Source organism: Mustela nigripes, chromosome 13 (genome assembly GCF_022355385.1).
Source record: "Mustela nigripes isolate SB6536 chromosome 13, MUSNIG.SB6536, whole genome shotgun sequence".
NCBI lineage: Eukaryota > Metazoa > Chordata > Mammalia > Carnivora > Mustelidae > Mustela > Mustela nigripes.
This window is the reverse complement of record NC_081569.1, coordinates 119,431,449-119,454,143: the sequence shown is the minus strand read 5'-3', so window position 1 is coordinate 119,454,143 and position 22,695 is coordinate 119,431,449.

Sequence of the window (22,695 nt, the reverse complement as noted above, 5' to 3'; positions counted from 1 at the left end):
TGTATTAATTTGTGATCAGAAAGAAGAAAATAAGGGGTTTGACATTTGTTTAAGCCGGGCTATAAGGGAGATAACAACCCAAGCAAAAGTGAGGATAGCCCAAGATGGTGGAAGCCAAGGATAAGCTTCCTCTCACTGGCACCTCTCACCTGCGCCTCACTGTGCCTCACTGTGCCTAAGCAAACAGCCTTCATGCCCCACTAAGCATTTTAAGAGCTTCTTTAGGGTTTGTTACCTCTCGGAAACATAAACCAGAGTGAAACACAATGACTGAAACATTTTGATCTAAAAATGAACAACTCTTTGGTTTTGTTTCCTTTTTTATTTTTTTAAAGAGAAATACTGTAGTTTCCCATGTTCACTGTGTTCAGGTTCATTCTTTTCCTGAGTAAAGTGTACTTTGAGGTTGTCTTGCATGATACCATCACTCTTTCAGGTAAAATGTAATCATTCATTCACCTGGACCACATTCACTGATTCCCGACTATGTGCCAAGCATATCTCCACATGCTGGGGCAGAAAAGGTAAATCGGACATGTCTCTGATTTCCAGAACCAACCTTTCAGATTTGTGGAAGTTAGTCATGTTGAAAAAAAAAAAAAAAAAAGATGAATAGCAATACAGCAGGAAAAGTGCTATAATTGAATTATTAAAAAATGAAACTACTAAAGATATCAATTTTTTACCAAAAAGTTACTTACCAAGAAAAAAAGGTTACTCTAAATAGATACTTAAATTGCTTGACTTACTGAAGAAGTTCTAGGAGCAACGAATATATAATCATCTTATATTGCTGGAAGAAAACCAAATTGTTTACTGTTAAAATGCATATATATATATATATATATATATATATATATATATATGATAGAAACACCTTCCCATTACTGTAATGGCTTCATTAGAGTTAAAAAAAAAAAACCTACTTGAGGTTAAATTAAGTTGGTTTTCCATAATAATTCATACTATCAGTTACTATTTTTCCAGCTATAGGAAATGAAACTAACTCTTATGTAACACTTAAGCATTCTCTATTGGATATATCTCTTTTAATAACTTACTAAAAATACTGTGAAATTATTTTCAAGTGGGAGTGCCTCTTCCAAAATCTAAGAGGCTGTAATTTCCAAACTCCTGAAAATGAGAATAGCGAGGAACAAGAGGATAGGATTGCTCATGTTACTGAAGCAATACAGAAGAAAAATTTTGAAATTAAAGGTAAAATTCAGTTGAGGATATTTTTGGAAACCCATGGATGCAGGAACTTAAAAAAAAAAAACTTTTTTTAACATTGTTAATGCAAATTAAAAATTAACATCACAAATATCCAACTTCTAGGTACTTGATCTTAGGTATAGCTGACAAAATATTTCTTGGATTTCTAATGATGAGTATGTTTTCTTTAATCTTTTTTGTTCCCTTTGTTTATTTAAAAAACTCAGACTCAATCCATGACAGTTGTCTCTGGATTAGAGTTCTCTTATTAAATGTTATGTTCTGGTAGATTTGAGGAAGAAGGCCTTCTGACTGATGTGGGTGTTTCTGCAACTTCTTTGAGTCATTAAAATGCAGAGTAAACACCAGGATGATTTATGCAAAAGTAAACAAAGGAAAACATTTTCTTAATGACACCTCAAAACCTTATCCAGTTGAAATTTTGTTTAAGATTAAATAATGGGTGCTTTATTTAGATTAATTAGCAAGAAGATCACAGTAGTCAATAGTCAACTGAAAGATGCCATCTGTTCCTTTTTCCAATTGTATCTGAGCTTTGCATTGGTGTACCAGGGAATGTGGGAGAATTAATTAGGCAGCAAATGAAAGCGTCTCACAGATGGCACCCATTTACTTCTTGCAAATGCATCTAAGCAAATTTGTGTGCCTTTGCTTTAATCTTGTTTGCCTCCTTCAAAGTTTTGAAGGATCACTGGCATCTGACCATCAGTTAGTTGACTCTTCTAAAAAAAATTACACAAGAATATAAGGAACATGAAAAAAAAAAAAAGCCTTGTTGAATATAACATCATGAGAACTTCATAAAGACTTAAAACCTCTCTCTTTAGTAAGAGTTTAATCAAGCTGTTTGGTTTTAGTCTGAATTTGTTGCTGTTTTTCTCTTTTTGAGTGTGGCTTTGGTGTGTACAATAAGGATCCTTGTTCTAATCTCTTTGCATCAATACAGAGATCTGACTTGTTTTACAAAAGCTTGTTTTCCAAAGGTTGTGGTAATGTAATCTACATAACACCTTTTTTTAAATGTGAATCTAACTATCTGTGAATCATTAAAGGAAATAATACAGGAAGATGACTGGACTCAGTTTTATTTTATTTTATTTTTGTACTTCTGCTTCTTCAGAGGTGCAAAGTGGTGGTTTGAAGAAAACTCTATTGTTCTGTCAGCTATCCCCCCGTGGAAGAGCACTGTAACTTGACCATCTTTTTTCTGATCTCTCCATCAATCTTCTTGAAATAGTACTCTAAATTCTCCTGCTCAAACTTAGAATATTCCAGTCATCCCTTAACCTACTAAAATTGCACTTATGTCCATTACCAGTCCACAGAATTTCTCTTTCAAAAGCCTTGAATGATTTCTTAATTTTTAAGTGCCCTAGTTTCCTCTCTGTTGCATTTTAACATGATTCACTCACTCTTTAACTTCAAGATACTATTTTCTTCTACTGTGCCTTTTACCAACCCAAGTAGTGTTTTTACATATCTGTTGGTTCTTCTTTTAACCCTTGGATATGTATACTTAGGAATTTTCTTTAAAGATTTCATTTATTTATTTGAGAGAGAGAAAGTGCAGAGCACAGAAGCAAGGGGAGGAGCAGAGGGAGAAGCAGACTCCCCACTGAGCAGGGAACCTGACACTGGGCTTTATCCCAGTACTTAGAGATCATGACCTAAGCAGAAGGCAGAGGCTTAACCAAGAGAGCCACCCAGGTACCCCTAATTCTTAGGAATTTTATGACACTTTCCATGAGGGGCAGAATTTTAAAGATGTCCCTCAAGACTCCTGTCTTTTGGTTATTCAGTCAAACTCTAGTCTATGCTGTAAAGGGATTTTTCAGAGCAATTATGGTTACTAATTAGCTGACTTTAAGATAGAGAGATTTCCTTGGATTATCTGGCTGAGACCAATGGAAGTAATCATATAAACCCTAACAGTAGAAAATAAAGATGGGAGATCCCATTAGGGAGATGTGGTGGAAGACCATGAAAGGGGGATGCTGTGGAAGAAGGGGAAATCAGAGAGGTCCAAGAAAGAGAAGGCATCAACTTGCTATTTCTTGTTTTGAGAGGTCAGGACCCTTGTGTTGAGATTGAAGAGAAACCTCTGGAGTTATAGTTTCCCCAGACTGTCAGATAGCATGAAAAGATGCTATCTTTTATTTTCTCAGTCCTGAAACTGCAAGGAACTGGAGTCTCCCAAAACTTGAAGGAGTTGGGAAATGGATTCTTCCCAGAATCTCTCTTTCAATAAGAGACCAGACAGCTACCACCTTAATTTCCACCATGTGCAACCCAGAACCAGGCAAGCCAATCTGGACCTCTCAACTTCAGAGCTGAAAGATAATAGGTTTGGGTTGTTTTGAGTCACTAAGTTTATGGTAATTTATTATGGCAGCAAAAGAAAAATAATATTTCTCCTTGACTGAAATGTGTATGCCTTAATCTTGTTCACTTATGCTAATGATCTCCATATTCTCTGCTTTAGTGAGCTCCAGAAACATATGTGCAGTGTCCAAATGTCCTGTAGACACCTGAAACTCATTGGAGTCAAAAGTAACATATCATTTTCTCTCCACAGCCTATACTTATATGGTATTTCCTACTTAGACCAGTGTATCACCATCCACCTATCTTTGTGAACCATCCTCTATCCATTACTATTCTCCACAATGCTCATCCAATGGGTCACCATTCATTCAATACTAAGCATCTGTTAGGTTCATGGGGTTATAGTTAGACTAGATCCTTCTCTTTAATAGAGATTTTGTGTAATGAAAAATGAAGTCATTAAAATAGATTATAATTTAAGAATATTAAAATTGTTGAAAATATGTATATTTTTTAATGATGTGATGTAAAGTAACCAAAGGAGTAAACTTTTAATCAGGTTAAGGAAGGACTCTGCAGAAACAACATTTGAATTATGATTTCAAAAATAAAAATGAACTAATCACTCAAAAATAAGAAAAAAAAATAGTATACTTAGAGGAAGTTAAAAGTCCAAAACTCTTGAAGCATGAAAAGCTTGCCAAGTCTGAGAAAAAGAAGAAATATGTGTGTTTAGAGAGAAGAAATCAAGAAAAGAAGAAAGCCATGAGATGACATGAGATTGGAGAAGTGAATAGAAGTAGAACAGTCAGAACTCTGTAGGTCACTGTAGTGACAAAATTGTTTTTGAAAGCTAAATAGGAAGTCACGAAATATTTTCAGCAGAGGAGTAACATGATTTGATCTATCTTTGAAGAAGTGTAGAGAATGGATCACAGAAGATAAAGAGGGAGAGAGACAAGTCCAAATATGGTAACATTCACTTTTTTCAACAATTATGTTTGGAAGAACTGTCATATTTTAACCACTTTTCTCCAAACTGACTTCCACTAGAATGGTGGTAGTGGTGCCAGAGAGAACTGGAAATATATAGGATGTGTTTTGAAGATTGAACAGTCAGAATTGGAAGATGAGTTATAATGAGAGGAAGTGAAAGAAAGAAAGGAAAAAAATAAATGATTTCTGGCTTCTTGATTTGAGCAACTTTCTACCAATAAAAAAAAAAATACATGGATAAGATTAGGTTGAAGGATAGAACAAGGAATTAAGGGGCCTGTTTTAGATATAACTAATGTGAGATGTATATCTGGCACCTAAATTCATATTTTAGCAGTCTCAACCAAGAAATCAGGGCTGGTATAGAAAAATGGGAATTATCAGCAGAAAATGAGTTTTAAAATCAACAGACTAGAGGATATCACCTAAAGACCATGTGCTATTAATTCTATTACTGAAATGTTTATCAAATCTCTTTCTTTTACATTTTCCCCAATACCAGGTCATGCCTTAGTTTGTACCCTTATCAAATCTTTATAACACTTCTTCCAATATCATTAGACTTTGTTGTTCATTTTACTTTCCTTAAAAGTTTGAGACAGATGTGGCTATTTGTAGCATGAAAGGAAAACATTACAATCATGTGAGTCTGTATGATCAATCTCTATTCCCCCCAGCATAAGAATGCCATGTCCCAGAAAATTGATTTTTCAGCTCAGAATTCAAAATGAAAATTACACTTGGAATACAGCAGGATCTAACCCGTAGACATCCTACTTCTATGTGAGAACTAAAATTTGGATGTGGTCAGATGAAAACAAAAAACAAAACAAAAGAGGGATTGTTTGTTACTGCAGCAAAACCCAGGAAAACCAACGTTTTCCCTATACCTTCTTGTGTGTGAAGTTGTGAACAAATTTAAATTTAAAATTTAATAAACATCAAAATCACAAAACAAAAATTCAAGAACTTGGTGGTAATAAGCGGCATGTTTCTTTGATCTTAACTAATGGAACAAGTGAAAACATGATAAAATTAGTTACACAGAAAAATTGAATTTTATATTAAGCTCTTATATGGCTAAAATTACTGACTTATTTTCCTGAGATAGGTAGATGAAACTTTTGGATCAAACTGTAGTAAGCTCACTACTTGAAAGAGCCTATGTGACTTGAGCACGTAAACCAAAATCTAACAAATTAGATCATCAAAAAACTAAATGTTTTCATCATTTCTGAAGCTAAGTTTTAGCTGATGATTATATTAAATATTTCTTGACATTTGCTGGGGGAAAAAGTGGGGGCAGGGCGCAGAGCATTTTTCAGACATTGCAGAATTTCCAGGATATTTCAATCATTTACATATAAAATGTACAGATTATTTACTTCACTTAGTAGAAGTTTTGTGGACAATTTTATGATTGGACCATTTTGTAGGTTCACTGATTATTCATGTACTCACCTCACTGTTTTTGACCTGATGAAGGCTTTTACTAAACCACGAATATTCATTTTCAAACATTAGTTCAGTTGATTTTTATATGTTTGTATTTAAAAAATTTAGCAGCAGATAACCCAAAGCATCATTCTCACACTGGTTTTTATGAAGAAAAGCAGAAATTTTCCACAACTAAAAATCACTTGCATTTTTTTTTCCAAAAAACTATACAGAACCTTTATATTTTGCTTAGGTTTGTACAGATTTAGGATTGTTAGTTGATTGTCTGAAAAATCCTTGGAGATGTTGCACATCCACCCTATATCAAGTAAAAATGTTCTTGGTATAATAAGTATGTCTTCATATATTTTCAAAAATTAATTATTTCTTTTTAAAAAAAATCTCTGAAAAAGTGTGTGTATATATAATATTTATTTATAATATTTATGGGCCTTTATCATTTCTTCACATGCTTAGTACCTGAATTTATCAGTCTATTTTAAGCAAGGTCCTTCAAGAGGTATTTTTAGGTCCCTATGCCTTCCAGAATGGGCCCTGGAGATTGTCTTGTAGCTAGAGCTGTAGGAGCAAAGCCGTGGGCATTTTACCCACGACTTGAGCTTCCTCTATCACCCGTCTCATTTCTTCAAAGTATTCAGAGGCATTTCAACTTTAATTTTGGTCAGCACTTAGCTTTCCTTATTAAAAATGTAATACTTCCAAAAACTTTGACCGTCTTGGCTCAGGTCTGCCTAATCATTGCCAAAACCCTCCCCGCTGGAGCCAAGACCTGCTGTCTTCCAACTGCTCTCTTCAAGACCTGTGCTCTTCAACTATCATGTTCTAAACTCTGCTGATTAGTCTCTTTTGTCCGTGCTGACCTCAAGAGACAGAAAAATCCAAAAGCAGATTGGAAAAGTGATACCACTCATCATATTCCTAATTTTTCAATTTTCCAGCAAGCTCTTCAATATGTATCATTTTCTTCCTCTTCCACTTATCATGAAGTTATAATTATTATGGACAGAACATAATGGTTTATAAATAATGTTCATATTTCTTGATTCCAGGAAATAATTTTTCTGAAGTAAGCACCAAAAACAAAATAGTATTTAATGATTCCATCAAAGAAGGAAATATAACATTTATAATTTTCTAATGATATTACTTCCCAACATCATTAACAGAACCTCAAATGATGCATAAATGAAATCACACTTTCAATACTCTTCTACAATACCATTCCTTAGATGCAATGCATGCAAAAAAACTAAATTACTAGAGTAAAGCATTAAAATGTTATAGCTAGTCATGTGAACTATTTAATTAAAGCTATTGTCTAGTTGATTATCAAGGATTTTTTTTTCCTTTCTCAATCTAATGACTGGTCAATATTTTTTTCTCTTTTTATTACTAACTTGTCTCATCAATTAATCTCTGTCATTAAAATATGAAGAAAAATCCAATTATTTCCACTAAGGATTTACAAACTGAATCATGTGTCAATCCACTTATTAAATTCACATGAATTCCATAAAGCACTGAAGCAACTTATAATATTTAGTAAAGAATATATTATGAATTAGAATTTAGTAGGTTGCATAACTGCTTATCAGGGAAAGTAAAGATTTTCTGTGTATTATTTTTCTTTTTTAAGATTTATTTATTTGAGAGAAAGAGAACACAGGCACGAGAGGAGGGGTGGGTAGAGAGGGAGAGAAATCCTCAGGCAGGCTCCTTGCTGAGCGGGGAGCTCTGTGGGCAGCTGGATTCCAGGACTCTGAGATCATCACCTGAGCTGAGGGCAGATGGTTATCAGACTGAGCCACTCAGGTGCCCCTGAGTATTGTGTTTTAAAATAAATGCTTTCTATAGAGAGCACTGACTGATGTAATATTCAAAAAATAAATAATTGTAATTTTTGGATATCATAGGTAAAGCAAAAAAAGTCTATGATAGATACTTATACCATGCCGTTAAACACACCAAGTTGTCCTCTTTGACATCTGGCATCACCTTATACACACATTTAACTCCCCAAGAGGGAAAAATCTGCACTGGCATTATTTATGTTGGATTATTTCCACAAAAATGTCTCATATTGCGAACTGATTTTTTTGATACATTCCCTACCTCCTCAACTCAAAAATTTAATATATAAACAAACTGTATTGTATTTTTTTAAGAAATTATAACCAACGGTATGATTTTAATATGTTAAGTTTTCTTTAAGATCTTAAAGCTAGGGAAAGAATACCAATTTTCTCTTTACCACCAAATTAAGGAAAAGTAAAAAATTACCTGACAATTCCACTTCTGTTGTTTTACTTATAATAGCTCCTTAAAACTTATTTATTTATCTGCATTTTTCATATTTCAATTTAAAATGGCATCACAACAAGGCAGAATACTCACATTTAGATTTAAAAAAAAGCAGATCAAAATATATTCCCTGAACCACTGAGAATTCTTTCAAAACCATGTTATTTTAAAAGACAATATGTAGCTGCTAACAGTGATGCTCTTATATTTTCCTCCGCGATGGAAGCATCTATGGTTTTCTTATTTACTATTGTATTAGGCACAGAGCCTGGTACTTAACAAGAGCTTGATGAATATATGTTGCATGGATAATGACTAGATAATTAATTATAATTTTCTGATCAGTTTTTATATGCATCTATTAGCTATATTGAGATCATAGGAGCTTTTGGCCATTGCCTCTTTTACTAGGCTGTAAATAAGGCCCTTAGTTCAGGGACCACATTTTATTTTTTGTTGCTTTGTGCATAGGCAATACTCGATAACTCTTTGATAAATGGAGGATGATTTTCAGCAAACAGCTTACCAAATGATAACCGGAATATGTCTGCAGATTTCACAAAAGAAAATGAGAGAAAAATAAGAAAGAAAGCTTATGGCATCTTTAAATTTATATGAGATGCACACACAAACTTATGTGTATATATATGTGCATTAATATATTAATATTTTAATAGGTGCATATATAGGTCAATATACCTACTAGTTTGTTCTCTGGTTCTTTTACCAAATAAGCATGTTGAAATCAGAAATAATTGCCTCCAAATATTTTATTACGATTATGAAAAAATTAATAAAACAACTTTGCTACACTGTGTCATTGTATACTCTCATAAAACCCACAGAATTATTGTGTCTGTCTCTGTATAATAATCTAGGAAGAGTCTTAAGAAGAGTAGATGTTAGCTTGGTATCTTTGAAATTCCACTTCCAGATTTAGTGTATAAAATGTCTTTTTAGAATAAACATTAGAGAAGTAAATTAGATTACTATGGAGAAAGACTTCTTGGGTAGATGATCTATTGATAGGTTGACCACTGGAAAACAGAATTACTATATTTTCCTTGATTACAAAAGTATCTGTTTGGTAAAGAGCAAAATTGGCACACGGATTTGTAAATTTCTATAAATTTTCTGGTTCCATGTGCCAGTATCACTCAAAATTGTTACTATTATATACACTCATTGAAATATCAACTCTACTTAGAAAATGTTCTCTTTCTGGTTCAATGTGCCAGTATCACTCAAAATTGTTACCATTATATACACTCATTGAAATATCAACTCTACCTAGAAAATGTTCTTAGGAAATAATCAATGATTTATTAAAAATTTAGTTACAGATATTCTATTGTAGTATTATTATAGTAATATATACTTGTACACAACTGAAGTGCCAACATTATGTCTTGGTTGCAAACAAACTAAGGCAATCCACTTAATAAAATAAAACAATTACAAATTGTATTATAAATGAAATATATATTAATATGAATATGTTCATGAGATGTTAATTAGAATAAAAAGGTCATCTATAAAACTACATATATGCCATAATCTTCTCCCTACAAAATATACAGTAATAAAAATAGTTATGAATCATAGATAAAATTATTAAATAGTTATCTCTGATTATCTGTATTTTTCAATATTCTCACAATGAACATGTCCCATTGTATAATAATACATCATTGTTTTAATGATAAAATACAACATTTATTTGGAAAGGATTTGTAGTATACTGAGGAATACAAAAAAAAATTTTAAAACCATCTATAATGTTTTCATCCAGAGAGAAGCACCATAACGTTTCTTACACATACCTCCAATCTTTCTACTGTTAAATATATATTTTAACATAGTGAAATCATACTGTGGCATGGATTACATCTGCTTTGTAAATATGGTATCTCACAAAATGTCCCAGAGTGTAAGACTTTTTGAAAACATGATTTTCCACTGGCTGTTTAGTATAATTTCATACAGTTCTGTAATACTCTAGGGTTAGACATTTTAATTGCTTCCAGGTTTTCACTACCATAAAGAATATTAAAATAAGCCTCTATACAGATTTTTTTTTTGCTGATATTTTCTCAAAATAAGTGTCCAGAAGCGGTTCTGCTAGTTTAAAGAACAAGCACATTTTAAGACGTGAGATACATATTACCAAATCATCCAAAGAAAACTTGCAATACACATCATGAAAACATAAGTGTGTTTATTTCCTTGCTTTAAAAAAATCCTTAAAATTATTTCTATGTCAAGAAAGTATTTTTATATAAATACTCATTAGCTGATTTTTTATGTGAACTTAATGAGATTTCTACCCATGTCATAATCCAGACTGCAAACACTGCTAAAAATTTCTTAGACATTTACTCAGTAATTTTGCATGTAAATGCATTTAGTATTTACATATACAGAGACATGAATTTGTGTAAGTGTATGTATCTATGTGTGTATGTGTGCATATATGTGCATACACATACACAATACAAAAATACTATTATATATGTCTGTGTGCATTTTGTGTGTGTGTGTGTATTCCCTTTACCAAAGTAAACATGTTACTTCCTATTCTGAGTTTTTCTTCTTGTTCAGTAGTATTTGTTTTCTATCTTTCTGTATCACTGTATAAATCTACCTAACTCTTTTAATCCCCATTTTTAAAATTTTGAATAGTATTTTAATCTTCTTATGCTATAAAGTATTTCATGATATGGATGTACACAACTTTTTAAATTTCTTATTTATTAACATTCAAGATTCTTCTAGAAATCATTTTTCTATATTTATAATATAATACACCAAAAAAGGAGACCATGATTATTTTATGTGAGTTGGCAGTGGAATGTGTCCAACTTTATTGGTCATTTGACTTCTTTCGTATGTGTTAATTGTCTATTCTGATACATATCTATTTTTATCAGGTTGTTAATCTTTTCCTTGTTTTTTTACGAGTTCATCCTATATGTAGAATAACTTTCTGACGTGTAACTAAAATATATCTTGTCATTCCTCTTTCTGTTTTATTTTAATATATATTTTTAATTTATTTTCCTAAACATTACATAAAATATTTGTCTTTTTATTATACTTATAAAAACCTTGTCTATCCAAATTATGTTACATGTATATTTTCTTGAAGTTCTATTGTAAATGATTTAAACAATTAATTAAATTTCTCGGTAAAGCCACTTTTCTGGGCTTCTGGATTTGATACAGCAATAACTTAACTGAAATAAATGGTAGGTTTCATCTTATAAAAGAGGCCACAGATATTGTGACATTTCTCTGTTGTGCATTGAGATGACTTGGTCTAATCTGCTCTTCATTGCTGATGTTAAAAAAAAAAATGACTATAGTCATTGAAAGGGTCATGTAATTTTTAATGGGGTAGCCTACAGTCATGTTCAAATGCCAGATGAAGTAATTACATTCTGCTTATAAGAAGTAGCAGCACAATTTCAATTACAATAGCATCAAATGAACTGATAAAACCTAAGGGTTTGAAACCCACTCAGGTCACTAGAAAATAAAAGACACAGGAGAGTGAAGATATGCTCAGAGGAAAGCTTAATTTTTAAGCTGTTGATGGCCAAGTATTCATGGCCTGCTTCCATGACCAATACAGAAAATAGGGAAAGTGGTTGGAAAGGGGATGAAGGGGAAATGTTAGAATTTATTAAATATATGAGCAAGACTTAGGTCTCCTCCATGCCAAACATTGCTCTGAGGGCTTTGTGAACATTAAATCATCAAATCCCCCAAATAACTCATGAGATAAATATTATTATTGTCTTCATAATAGGAATGAAGAAAAGGATGTGATTAAGTGATGAGAAAGACGAAATGATTGCTCAAATGACATATTTATGAGGGGGCAGAGAGGTTGCCTTTGCTCTCAGGCATTCAGGCTCTAGGATGCATGCCCCTTCACTGAGCTATCTTCCTTTCTGAAGTCCCATTTTTCCTCATCATTTTAAACCATCCTCAGAAAGTTCTTGGCAGTTGGTCTATAATTTTCCATTCTCATCCTTGCTTACTATATTCTTCATTCAGTAATTAAGTGAGTTAATATTTATAAAGTGCTTAAAATAATGTTTGGCATATTGTAAGCAGCATATAAATTTTACTAATGAATAAAAAAATAAATTCAATTCCATTTGGATACTTATTATGTTTCAGGCAATCTGCCAGATGCTGAAAATGCAAAGTCGAACAAAGGATGTTATTCCCTTTGGCGGGGGGTTGAGGGGGTGGGAGGCACACATACATTAACCTATAGTCACATAGGGGAAAAAACAAAACTTTAGAGTAAAATTTTACAAATAATTATTTCATAATTTTTGTGAAAGTGCCATATAAAGAAGTATGATCTATCTTGAGGGCATATTGCAGGAACATATAACTTAGATTGAAATCTAGCTCACACAAGACCTGAGAACCAAGAGGTAATAAGGAGTAGGCAAAAACACAGCTGGGGTGAGAGACTCCTAGGAAGAGAAAACTCAGGTGCAAAGTCCCTGAGACAAAAGGGATACTGGCAAACCATAAGGTCCTGGAATAGAGCCATTATATTCAAGTTCTATTAAAAACAAGGCGGCAGGGAGGCATCCAGGAAAATTTCAGATGGGACCTCAACTCTCCCAGTGCCTGTCCCCGTGCTTGCCTCAGCTTTTATTTCAGCTTGCCTCTCTGCAGTATCTAATGCTGTGTTCCACCCACTTCCTTTCTCACCAACCTTCCTTGATGCTGCTCTTTCCTGGAGCTCTTGGTGGAGTCCTGACCACATCTTCTCTCCCTTTACATGTTGAGCACCCCAACATTCCAGTCTCGAATCCTTTCTCTTATGTTGATACATGACCCAGGGGAGCTCACCCAGTGTTATACCCTCAATAGAAACATCTGTTTCCTGGTGGCATCCAAATCTGTATAGACAGTTTGATTTTCTGCACTGAATTCAGAAGCCATATATTTATATATTTATATATTCAATTCCCTATTGTATGGTATCATCTCTTGAACATCTCCAAACTAGTATGTCCAAACCTGAACTCCTGCATTCCCTGCCAAGTTTCCTCCTCTCCATTTCAGATTTTAATTAATGACACCATTGTTCACCCAGTTGCCCAGCCAGATACCTAGAAATTGCTGTTACTTCTTTCTCTCTTAGATATCTAATCAGTCACCAAACACTGTTATATATGCTTTCTTCAAATCTTCTGAATCTTTTAACTTCTGACTAGGGCTAGGTTCTTCAAGTTCTGCCTATTTTTCTCCTGTATTGTAACATTGGTCATCCACATGCTTTCCTTATCCTCAGCCTTGGTGCTGATTATACCCCTTATAACATGGCCACAGTGATCCTTCAGGTCCGTAATGTGTTCACATCTCTCCTTTTTAAAATATTGTTTATGACTCCATTGCCTATAAAATTATATCAGAATATAAGGGCTTCATGATACGAGGTCCATGTTTTATGCTCTCTCACATTTCTTGCCACTTTCCCACTTTACATCAGCTCACATCTCATTCAAAACTACGTGCTGTTTCTGTACCCAGGTGTGATCTTCCTCCTTAATTTTTTTTTTTTTTTTTTTTTTTTGCAAACATTTCCCTCTGCCTTTCTCTTGATATTTACCAGGACAATCCTTCTGACTCTGTAAACCTGCTATGAACCAGTCTTGGAGTAGGACTTCATTCTTCAACTGACTCACATCCATTTCTACCCTAACAGGGGTGCCATGATGTTTTGAGTCTCCAGATATCAATGCCAACTATGAGCCAAATCCAGTATTTCTGAAGTGACTCTGTGTTCCCCATTCCACAGCATACCAGTGTAGGTGGTAATTACTGTGTTTGGGGAAGGACTTGGGAAATCCTGGCCAAGCTCACCCGAGTTCACTTCCCACTGTGTTTTAGCATCCTTTCTCCTGAATAGTGGCCTCTTCAGTCAATGGGTCCTGAGTTGGAAACCTGTCTTAATTAAAGAAACTGGAAAAGGATGTCATATATGGATCAAGCTTCTAATATTTTGGAAAAAATACTTTAATATTTTGGAAAAATACAGATGGTATCATTTCCATGTTACAAATAAGAAATTCAAGGCTCAATGAAGTGATATAATTGACCCAGACAATGAAATGTATAAGGACTGCACCACTATTGGAAAGGTCTGCCTCAGAGGACAGTCGGTTCTCCTTCCACTATCTGCTGTAGGCTCCATACAAACAACATAATCAAAAATACATTTACCCAGGAAGTCCAACTATATTCCTTAGAGGTCTAAACCTGTTCCTTTTATATTAGTAATGTAAGACAGCATTGGTTTAAATTCTTATTCTATTCCTTATTGGTTTTATATCTTAGGATAAATCATGTTTCTACAAATCAGTTTTCTCACTTACAAAATATCAATAACTATAGTACATATATGAAAGAGCTTTTGTGAGAATTAAATGAGATCAAGTATGTAAAGGTCTTAGCAGGATATGGGGCATGTAAGAGCACTCAATAAATATTAGCTACCATCAATGTCATCAAATTATTATTGTTGTTATTACAAATATTGGACAATATATATAGGACAATAATACAATATCTGGCACAAAAATATTAACTTTGTTACAATACTTAGTATTAATAATTATTACTATTTGGGAAATATATCATTCTTTAATGGTTTAAGGGAGTACCTGTCCTACACCAGGTTTTCAAACTTGTTCATATTTAGTGGTGCTTTAAAGTATACAACAATAATGTATATGTTGTTGAAACTTGAACGTGTTCCTAGGATTATAAATGTACCTTCCGATGCCTGAACTGTGGAAGGACCATCACTGTGCTAACGTGGAAATCCTTGATACCACCCTCAGAACGTGTTATCAAGATATAGATGTCTATAGATGTCTGTGGACAATGACTTAAAGTCCAATGACTTTAGAGCTCTTGCAGTTCCATTCAAATTCCCCAGCTGGGACCAGTCGAATCCATCACCCCAATTCACAGATTTCAGCATCTCAAGCCAAATCAAATAAACAATAACCAGTTAGCTCCTGAACATGGGAAGAGTTTTATTTTAAGTAGTTAAATGGAAATTTGACCAAAGAAAGTCTTCTCTCTCTTAATTAAAATTAACAGTAAGCATATCCTGTTTTGAGACTTGACATGTCAATGGATCTTTTCTTATTGGGATTGGTGGAGGAGGGGGAGGAATCTATCATACCCTTGGAAGTACCAAGCTGGAAAATTCACCTTGGCCAAATCTTCATATGCATATTGGCCTTATTTTAGCTTACAGCACAGTCTACATGAATGACCATCACCCTATCAGAATTATTAACTTAGCATAAATTGCATAATAGATTCCCACGTAACAGTAAAGAACAACCCAACTATAAGAGCAAAGAAAGTGTCTCTTCTATGTCTAGCTGGTATATTGAAAAACACACACACATGCACAAACACTACTAATAATTATCACCCCAACCATGAGGGAAAAACCACATAATCTAACAAGTTATTCCTTTTCTTGAGCCCACTGAATTTTAAAATCAATAAAGCAAACTGAATTCCAAAGTGTCAAGTTTCTCTGAGGAGTGGGGACAGGCAAACTCTTTCAAGGGGTAAGAGAGGCCCAGCCTGGTGCCACAGAATCAGAGACAAAAGCAGTTAGCTAGAATGTTAACCAATTCCTAAAGTCTGAGAGTAGGCTGGCAAATCGGTTAAGAATGGAAACCCTCGGGCAAAGGAAGTATGAAAGCACTCATGAATGAACTCTCTTTCACAGTCTGCACCTAATGCTCACAAAAAGGACTGAGGGATTTCTGGCAAGGTCGAAGACTGGAGCAATTCCCCTCTGTGGAGCAGGTGTGCTGATGAAACCAGGTGCCGCTGGCCAAAAGACACAAACTTCTCTCGTAAGTCCCAGGACTCTTCTTGAATAAGAATCCCACATCTGAAGCTGTTGGTTTGGATGACAATGCAGGAAATATTCAGGCCACAGAGACCCAGGCAAAAATCAGTGGCTTCTGATGGAAGCATAGAAGAAAATCCCTTTTGCTTCTGGAGAAGAGGAAGTTAAAAACCTTTTGGGTCCAGTGTCCTGCACCCACCCATACCAAGCAGAAGTCTGCCACCACTGGAGGAAGGGTAGAAACTCTATGCAGAATTCAACTGTCACACGGAGGTATCTACTGCTTGTTAGGGCTGCCATAACAAAATATTACAAACTGAGTGGTGGAAACAAGAGAAATTTATTGTCTCAAAGTGCAAGTAGCTAAAAGTCCAAGATCAAGGTGTCAGCTGCGTGGGTTTCTTTCTAGGGTTGTAATGAAAGAATCTCCTCCATGCATCTCCCTGAGCTTCTAGTGGCTTGCTGGCAATCTTTAGTGTTACTTGGCTTCTATAAACATGGCCCTGAGCTCTGCCTTTATCTTCACATGGCTCTCTTCCTGTATGTGTGTCTGTGTCCAAGTGTTCTCTTCTTATAAGGACATAAGTTCCATTGAATTAGAGCCCGCCCCAATGGCTACATCTTAATTAAATACATCTGCAATGACCTTAATTCCAAAAAGAGTCAGATTTTGAGGTAAAGACTTCAACATTTGAATTTGAGAATGGGAGACAATGCAACTTAAGACAGAGCAGAAGCAAAAAATACTAAGAAAGCCCCACTTTTGAAGTCCAGAGTCCTAGGATCCTCCTAATACTGCGGCTTGAACAAAAAAATAAAAATCCCTTCCTGTCCTACCATGACTCAAGCATCAAGTAATTAGAAACCATTTTTAATTCAACAGAAATCCAAACATATCACATTATCATTGGTGGAGTACAGCTAAAAGCAGTGTTTAGATGGAAATAAATAGCATTAAACACTGTTAGGAAGAGAGAAATATCTCAGATCAATGAACTAAGCGTCTATCCTAGGAAATGAGAATAAAGCAAATTAAACAAAGCGTCAGAAGAAAGAAAAAAATTAACATTATGCATAAGCTTGAAGTGATCATAGACTTAAATGCAGAGAAATCCAAAGAAGAGAATCTTTGTAATCTTGAGTTAGACAAAATGTTTCTTAGAGTGCAAGAAGCACATATATTTTAAATATTGATACATGATACTCCACTAACATTGAAACTTCTATTTTAAAAAAATGCTTACAAAAATGAAGACATCCTACATACTTAGAGAAAATATTTGTCATATACATTGATGACATAGAAGGAACACTTATATTGCAAAAATGACACGAGACAAAACCCAACTAAAAAAAAATGGGTGAAGACTTAAACACTTCATCAAAAAAGAGATATGAATAGTAAAAAAACAACAAACAAACAAACGAAAAAAAACAAAAACAAAAACCTAACTGAGGGTTTTGAAGGGAAGAGAGGTGGGGGTGTCAGAGGGCCTGGTGGTGGGTATTAGGGAGGGCACGTATTGCATGGAGTACTGGGTATGGTACATAAACAATGAATCATGGAACACTGAAAAAATAAAATTAAATTAAAAAAAAAAGAAAAGAAAATATGCAAAATATCAACCATCATCAGAGAAATTCAAATTAAAATGGCAAAATAAAAATAGTGGGATGTCAGTACTGATGAGACTGGTTAGGAGATACTAAAAATGAGAGCAAGGGTACCAGGTACAGAGGAAGTTGAGGCACCTCCTGGAATTCACAGGCTGATGGGAAAGCAAAATGACACACTGACTTTGGAAACCACTCAGCAGTGTTTTATATACTTACCAAGCATCAACCTAGCAAACCAATTCTTACATATTCACTCAAGAGACATTAAAACATCTATGCACACAAGACTGAACATTTATAACAGCTGTTCCTAACAGCCCCAAACTAGAAACAACCCCAATATTCATCAAATGACAGATCAGTGGGGGCACCTGGGTGGCTCAGTGGGTTAAAATCTCTGCCTTTGGCTCGGGTCATGGTTCCAGGGTTCTGGGATCAATCCCCGTGTCAGTCTCTCTGCTCAGCAGGGAGCCTGCTTCCCTTCCTCTCTCTCTGCCTGCCTCTCTGCCTACTTGTGATCTGTCTGTCAAATAAATAAATAGAAATCTTAAAAAAAAAAAATGACAGATCTGTGGAGTAGAAAACTATCTAGATTAAAAAAGGAAAACCACTGTGATACGTAACAGAAAGAATGGATCTGAAACTATTATCTTCAGTGAAAAAAGCCAGACATAAAAGGATAGCTACCAAATAATTCCCTTTGTATGTCATCTAGAAAAGATAAAACTCCAGGGATAAGAATCAAATGAGTGTTGTCAGTGGCTGGGTGTTGGGGGAGGGGATTTATTACATAGGGGCATGAGGGAATTTTTGAGGTGATGGTTTATGGGTTATATCTGTATATGTTTGTCAAAATGCATTGGATTCTGTACTTATAATGGATGGGTTTTAATGATTTAAAGTTTACCTCCATAAACCTTTAAAAACTTTTAAAAACAATAGCAAAAGAAATCCTTTCTACGAAATACTTTACATAATTAACCAAAGAGATTCACCTAATGGGCTTTTGACTGGTTTCTGAATTGAATAATTGTACAAAACTATTTAATTACACTGTCTCTTTGTGCTTGAACAATTTCACTCATTCAATGTATATTGAGTTTCTGTTATGTACGATGGGGATCAAACCTACTTAATTAGGGAGGAAAACCAACACATTGGGAAGACTCATGACTTAGCTATACTGGATTGGAACTCTATGCCTTGACAATGTTAAGCCTATATGCCTGTGCCAGGTGAAGCGTGAGACCAGGGGAGGAGAAACCAGAGAAAAGAAAGTACGTGGAGCATTGACCATTCCTGACTCTCAGAACGTTTACAAAGTGAAAATTTATTCTTGTCTCCTACCTTCTTCAGGTATCTTCACATGGCTAATTTTGACTGCTTCCAGATGGAAATTCAAGCAGGTCATGATATTTCTGATTATACATGGTTAATATAACATTCTATGGTCATTCTAAGTTACAAGTTAAGTCAAGATTTAGACTATCCAGTGAAAAATACAAACCACTCCTTAAATTCTCCTCCAAAGGGAACGTGTCAGATGTCGCTCAACGGCAGATTTGTCATCTGCCTACAACGTTCATGTCACGTGCCTTCTTCAGGACAGGAATTCTCACTGACTTCTCCAGCCACATACATATTCTTCCCTATTTGCCATCCAATCCACATGCCACATCTAAAACTATAAATGACCCCCTCCTTAGTAGGATAAAGTGATGGAAAAAGAGGAAGATGGAGTAGCACATTTTTATTTGTCTCTTTTAAGTAAATTGGAATGAAACAAAACAAAAGAAAAGAAAACAAAATAATTTTCTAGAGTGGCTCAGTCATTGGGTAGCTGCCTTCGGCTTAGGTCATGATCCCAGGGCCCTGGGATGGAGCCCCGCATCCGGCTCCCTGCTCAGTGGGAGGCCTGCTTCTCCCTCTCCCACTCTGCTTGCTATGTTCCCTCTCTTGCTGTGTCTTTCTGTCAAATAAATAAATAAAACCTCAAAAAAAAAATAATAATTCTCCTAATAGCTGAGAACCCCCTTGTAGAAAGCCTGGCAACTAACTTGGTACTGGACATAAATAATATCATCCAATATCAATATTGGAAAAGGTTACTCCTTGACTATAATGGGAGGATACACAAGCAAGGGCACTAGAAAACCATAAAAAGAACCAAACATTTGTCTTGCCTGGTTAACAACAGGAACCATTAGTTCTTTACCAACAACAACTCTACCCTACTTTATTACTCTTGTCCCCTTTATAAAAGGTACTAAGAGGCCCATCATCAAACTATTTCTTGCTTTCTGATAGTTTCCAACCCAATATCAGAGCTCACTTTCTTAAAACCTCCCCAAAGTGACCCATTCAAGCCAAACCCTATCACAAGGACATCCTTCATCCGCTTATGCTCATTGATCCCACAATTCCTCATGGTGTAAGGTTCCCCTTACGACAGTAAATTAATAAACCTAGCACTGTCTGACTCCATTATGTCTTCCCTGGGCTTTTGTAAGATGATTTTGTCCTGTGTGAGCCTGATGTAATAGTCAGAGCTCATTCCTTCTCATAGTGCATGACCATGGATTCCTTGGAAGAACTCCATGTGGGGCCCATCCAGCCACAATACTTCTTCCATAGAAGGTATATTCTGTTCCTCCCTATCCTCCACCCATAGCCCCTGAGGATTTTGTTTGTTTGTCTGCTTTCTGTTTTCTGGTTGTTGCTTTTTGTTTGTTTATTTGTTTCTTTGTCCCCCCCACCCCAGAGTTCTGCTCCATATAAACTCTCTCCACTGGGCTCCCAGACAATTATTCCAGGAAGAAGTTGAAAGATTCTAAGATGAACGTCCATGTCACTCACATAACCAGTATGTCTCAACTCTCACCCAAGGGAAAGAGTCATGAATTCTTTCTTCCTTGACACATTTTGGCAAAACAGTTCAGTCCCATTATAGCTATAGCTCTTTCTCACTCTTCCAGCAAGTCCACTTATGAACTCAAATATCTTGGAACCAGAGTGGGAGGCAGGCATCATTGCTTTGTGCACTCCCGCTCCAGGAGTCTCAAAGTACAGCTTTTCCAAAAACAAAATCTCCCCGGGTACTTCTCATTCTATCTAAAACTGATCTTTTGTGGAGTTTAAGACCATCTTCAAATTCTAGAAATCTCAGAATTTCTACTTTTTAGTGAGGCATTTCTGTCTGGGATGGTCACATCTATTGCATGCAGTGCCCAGAGTCCTGGTCAAGAGTGCCTACCTGAAATTCCATCTTTTCTTGTAACTCTATAACCATCTTACTCTGGCTTCTATCTCTCTCTCAAACCTTACATACTATCCCCCAGATACACTCTGCACCCTAGTTTCTAAAAGATGTCAGGCTATTTCACTTCCCCTTGCCTTTGTTCTTACTCTACTCTCCTTCTGGATTGTTTTTCACCATTTACAGTGAATTTAAGGGTGCCTGTTACAAGTAGGAAAGACTATTCAGGTGTTTCTGTTTTAAAAATTAATGTCTGATTTATAAAGTTACCAATTTGAATTATTAGTTCCTTAGTTTTTAAGTCCAGTTTGTAAATTATATCCTATTGTGTAACTTTCGCTGATTTCAGCAATTATTTTTCAAGAATTTTTGAATTTTTGGTCCCATTTGAAAACTTTTAAAATGGAGAATTTTCCAACAATTTAGTTTTTTTTTTTTTTTCAAAGATATTATGTATTTATTTTAGAGGGAGAGAGCATAAGTATGGGGGGAAGGGCAGAGGGAGAAGGAGAGAGGGAATTCCAAGCAGACTCCATGCTGAGCATGGAGCCCAACATGGGGCTCAATCCCAGGACCTGGAGATCATGACCTGAGCCAAAATCAAGAGTGAGAGGCCCAAAAGACTGAGCCACCCAGGAATCTCAACAATTGCATTTTTAATTTTGATATATTTTAATTCCTCTTAAACTCTTTTACCTGGGCTAACTACAAAGCCTATCTATTTTATAAAACCTATTAACTAATAGCTTTCATTATAAGAAACATCATTTTATAGTTTGTTGTTTATTGTTTATAAAATACTATATGTCATTTTATATCAATCCATGTTACTCGCAGATTTCTTATTTGCAAATTTGTCTATTTGCTACAATTTGTTTGTAACTCCAAAATCAATGTCTGTGGCATGTTCGGAGTCATTCGCAGGCACATGAATGTATAGAGCAGGGAGAGTTTTGATTTCCTGCCCAACTGAGGTCAAAGAAGATGACATTCTGTGTTCTTATTTCAGTCATCATACTGAAATAGTCATACTGAAATACTACTTTCTATAGTCTATTTGTACCACTTTTTTTCTTTTTTTCATTTTTGTGCTTTTCTTGGTGATTTCTCTGTTTAAAATGGCTCCCAAGCATGGTGTTCAATGGCTGGCTAGTGTTTCTCAGTACTAGACTGTACTGTGTTTGATGAAGAAAGTAAGTATATCGGATAAGCCTCATTTAGACTGTTCTTGGCTGTTGTCTGTGAGTTCAGTGTTAAAGAATCAACAATATATGTTAAATATGTTGTCTTTAAATAGAAACACAAAACAAGGTTATGGATTGATTTGTTCTTGAAAAGGTGATAAGAGTATCATAAGAACCTAATCTTACATTTTCTCCAGGAACAACAGTTCAGTATTTGCTAACGCAGAGTTCATAGTGACATACAGAGAACAGAACTAGTGTGAATATGAGAACCAGGCATAACTCCAAAAAAGAAAAAGCTGCCAATTAAACTATGACATGCTATTGATTGAAAGACACCTCTTGATTTCAGGGATCAATGTTTTCAAATATGAAAAATGTCTCAGAATTGATAAACTAAATGA